We start from the raw sequence: 5,068 nt of genomic DNA on the forward strand, positions 1-5,068 counted from the left end.
TTTCCCATGACCCATTCAAGCTGCAACAAAATAATACATTCGACGAACATTGAGATCAGGAAAAAGTTAGGCTTCACTTTTTTGATTCAAGCAGACAGCAGGGTAAGGATTGGTTGTCCTTAACAGCAACTTTCACTTCCTGAAATTTCAATAATACAGAAAAGTTAATAAAGAAACTCAGTGATATGTCACTTTGACACAATTAAAAACAACGTATATGTAGAAAGCACCACACGCAGTGACATTCCTATGCATGATCTACATTTAAACGCAGCAAAAATCATTTTCATCAGAAATTACCTGTCTTTACAGGTAAAAAGATGAGTTTCATACTGATTGCCCTACCAACTTCTAAGCAGTGAACAGTAACAAATATAAGATAGTAAAATCTACTGCATTAAAAAGGAAAAAAAAAAGGGTAGCTGAATAATCTGATGGCTCAATCATGATTCATGAGGGTACAACTTCAAATGGTATATGTAGTCTATCATAATTCATAAATACCAAAAGAAATTAAAGATTAAGACTAAAGTCACAAGCATGGTCATATTGATCTGCGTCAAACATTATATGCTGCTCAAAATTGGTGGTAAGTTGATTTAAAGCTGGCCCATTTCAGAAAGTATGCTAAGCTCTACCAAGTCTACCTTGCAAGAATTTCCACATGCATTCCTTTTGGTTTTTTTTTTTCCTTCAAAAGTTTCAACTAAATTGAACAAATAAGCCCTTTTTTTTAAAGAAAATTGAACAAATAAGATAACTTGGCTGCATCGCATTTCCCCTTGTTCCCTAAATTTAATGTCTCACCGATGCAAATCAACAAATAGAGCCACATGTGTGTCAAATTCAAAGTTTGACATTGTTTTCATACTGTCGCAATTGTTTTCCTCGTCTGCATTTCCTTGGTTACATTTGATTTGATTCAAAATTCACAATGCCACAACAAAGAGTTGATACCATAACAAAGTAGAGTTTAATTGACAAGGCTTTTCATCTCATTTCGTGATACATAACCTAACCATATCACCTAGTTCCTTTTGAACTATTAATTAATACCAAAGGGAAAGCATAAAACTCTCGAAATAGCGAACTTAGTTATAATTAGCTCTATTAAGAACAAGATAAGAGAATTCATTATATTGGGAACCTTCCAGTTTGAAATGACAAAGATGACAAACATTTGCACTTTCATATACTAGACAGGACCCCAGTGAATAAAGATTCATACCCAAATCTATTTCTCCTAGAATCCCTTGTGAACAGGTATTGGAAATTTACTCTAATGATCATAGCAGCTAAAATAGTCAAATGCTTTCTCCTCATTCAACATTTTTGCTAATGTCAATGTTACTATCAAAGTGAAGCAAGATTCAGGCTCTGATTGTATAACTAAAATAATGAAAAGATAGTGTCGGGAAAAAAACAGTAAGCAATTATCAACAAAAAAAAACCACCAAATCTAGATTTTATATCTGACCTTAAACCTTATAAAATGGTTCTTTTTTCCCCATTAAGTTTCACTTTAAAAGCGACTACCAATGAAGGCCCCATATCAAAATAGTAATCTTGGAAAGGTTTGCCTAGTGTTATAGGCGCATTCATGATTCAGCTGCCCTGATTGTCACATCCCTGGCATTATTCTTACTCTGTCCAGAGGCACAACAAGTCCCTCAAAACACTGCTCAAAAGAGAAACTATGTCTCAAGTCATTTACTTTTTGAGGCTATGTTGCTGGACTCCCCAAAAAAAGATGCACCGTGTTGGATCCTTCAAAAATGCACTATTTTTGGGAAGGATCCGACCCCACCCATGTCCATTTTTGAAGAGTCCAAGTAACATGCTTTTAGTTTTGACAACACCAAATACAACAATCAAATAATTGTTCTTGTGAAAAGTTGTTTTTTTCTGGAAATATCAAGTAGCAATAGGACAACAAGATCTGAAGATGTGGTGTGATTACGTCCCTTTTAAATATGTCAATGTTTTTTTCTATGTTTGATAATATAAAAAAGATTGAACAGCCGTAGTAAAAAATGTATAAAGTGGAACTCTTCCCAATCACTTCTTACCTAATTAAGCTAATCAGCGCTTTTGCATCCTTCATTCCTGTTGTGTCCTTGGGTTCGTTTTGTAAGAGGGGGCAACCTAGGCTTTCAAAGTAAATTTCTGCCTCAAGACCAAATTCACCAAACCCAAACTCCTATACTTTGGATATCGGTCGAGTCATCCTTTGGATTGTATATCATGAAAGTTGATCCAAATATAAGCAAAATTTCACCTGTATTTGACAAGCAAAAGGATGGAGATAACCGATAATGCACAAAATTATCTTCCACAGGAACTGGAGGATTCTTGATGGTAAACATCTTTGTCCAATTCTTTAACATCATACTCTTTCATAACCCACCTTCTACAACACACACATCTAGGTGAGTTCTCGGATCAGTGCAAACCATAGAAAAAGGGTTTCTTTCAAACACTCCCAGCAAGAAAGCACTATTTCCTTCTCCATAGCAGGGCAGCTCCACCGCTCCCAATTTCTCACAAGCCAAGTCAATAGAAATGATATTATAGTCCTCATCCAAACCAAGACCATCAGTAGTAGCCCAATGAAGGGTTCCCATTCACAACTTACCCAACTCCCTGAAACGTCCCCACCCTGAAGAAATGGATACTTCTCCAAGAATCACTCTTTAAACTATATATTTTGACCTCAGCAGGACAAAACTGATCATAACTAGAAAACATACAACTCACTACCTTATAATCATCATGGATCTCATCGTATCCAAAACCATATATGACACTGTCAACATTGTTAAAACCTCTCAGTTCTAAAATCAGTCAACTTCTTGTACTTTCTAATTGATGGATTCCATAGAAGCAATTTTGTTGACTCAGCAAAAAAAATCAACCCGTCAACAGAACCCGCAATATACAAATACCCATTGGATTTTTCCACGGGATAATTCATGTCTAATGCCTCAACAACAACAGAATCATAAAGCAAAGACCTAAGAGAATAGTCTTAAGATCACCTTCAGTGGAACAACCATCAACATAACCCTATGGTGGATGTAGTCCTTGTTATTAGCTGATAAACTGAGATGTCTCTTGATAAATTCAGAACTAGAAATTAAAGAAAGCCAAGATTTTGAAACAGACTTGAACTTCAAGAGGGGTTTCACTGGTAGCCTTAAGAGGATTTAGGTGATGAGTTTTAACTGGCAAAATAAAGGATACTAAAGATTGAATCTTTCACTGAAGTTGATGGAAGTTGAGAATGGATAATGGGTTTGCTTTGTTTTGGGTGTTGACGGAAGGCTTTATCTTCATCAGATTCCATTTGGGTTGAAGAAATTTGAGCTCTTGGAGTGCTGCAGTTCTACCATTGATTCTTGATTTTGGGGGAAATTATACTAAATGGATATTGAGTTTATTATTAGCAGCAAATGACAAAATTGATCCTTTTTATCTGGGGCGGTAGGTTCAAATGTTCAACATAAAAAATCAAACCTTTCTATAATCGTCATTTTTTCCGAAAGCTATTTCTTTATATTATATTTCTTTCTTTATTTTACATACTTTGTAAAATTATTTCTCTTCTATAGGTACCATACTCAAATATTATGTAATAATATTATGATAAAAGTAAAAAGTTGTTGTTAAGAGTCAATGCCAGGCGTGAGATTGAAAAGTTAATTGTTAGGCTACTCCGATACGGCCTTAAGGAAAGTTATTGAATTTCCTTTTATTTTAAAGTTTGTTGGACAAAATTCTTGTCAATTCAAACATTATATTATCATTCTAACTAAATTTCACGAAACAACCTACCATTGTGATTAATTCTTTATGTAAAACTTGAAATATTTAAAATCTCAATTATTTTAAGTGCGTATGTTCCTTAAGATTTAATTCTTAATCGGTATGTTACAAATAGTTATGAATTTATTAGTTTTTTAATTTTTAATTAATGAGATGTGAAAATCAATTGAGACTTTAAAATTAACAAATATATTGTTTTCATTTATATGTAACATAAAAAGTATGGAAAAATAATTATTTGCTTACTTTTATTTATAACAGCTAAATGATATCTAAACATCAAATGACATATATATATATAACAACATCTCATTATATGTTCGTGAAATTTTCGGACAAACGTTTACATACTATAGTAGGATTTAATTTGTAATCATTAAATATTACTCCGAGGCGATTATGCTCTTTTTAAGAGTAATAACAAAAGTGAGTACTTTGGGTCTCTTTAAATATTTATTAAATTTTGCTTATTTAATTTAATTAGAATTATACAAATTAAAAGTACTTAACGGAAACTCATATTATTAAGTACATGTACTTAAAAGGACTATTTAGACCCTACCCTAAGGGACTTTTTTCCTTAAGAAGAAAGTGTGAAGTAAAAATGTCAATAGTATCTTGTAGTCTTTTCCAAGAGCTCAAATTTACGCAACCCATAATGGTGGTAAGACGAAGGCTCCCATCAACACCTAAGCAGGAAGTAAACTAACTAACCTTTCTTAGTTTCCATCAACTTCAATGCAAGATTTGAGCTTTAATAGTGTTCCTAATCTTCCACCGTAGCTCATCCTCAAATACTCTTAAGGCTACCTGTGAAATCAATCTTGAAATTCGGTGTAACGACCCATTTGGTCGTTTAGCACTTTTAGGCATAATATTCCTAAAAACACCCTTTTCGTGGTCAAATCTTGCCTATAGTCGCGATAACGGCCGATTCGGTTATTTAATTAACGAGTTTTAGTCCTCATTTGACATTCGAGGACTAATGTTCTAAAGAGGGAGAATGTTAGATCCGTATTTTTATACGTCGAGTTATTCGCGAAAGAATCAACGTGAGATAGAAACTTCGGATTTTAATTTCTAAACTAGAACTAATCGGTTACAAATTTTACTTAGTACAAGAATGTTGTTGGAAATTAGAAACTACTTAATTGTGGTGTTAAGTTAAAATTAGTGGCAACAATGAGCCAATATGAGCATTACAATGCCATGTCCAAAAGATGACTCAAATTTTAAATAAGGT

The sequence above is a fragment of the Lycium ferocissimum genome, chromosome 1 (genome assembly GCF_029784015.1).
Source record: "Lycium ferocissimum isolate CSIRO_LF1 chromosome 1, AGI_CSIRO_Lferr_CH_V1, whole genome shotgun sequence".
NCBI lineage: Eukaryota > Viridiplantae > Streptophyta > Magnoliopsida > Solanales > Solanaceae > Lycium > Lycium ferocissimum.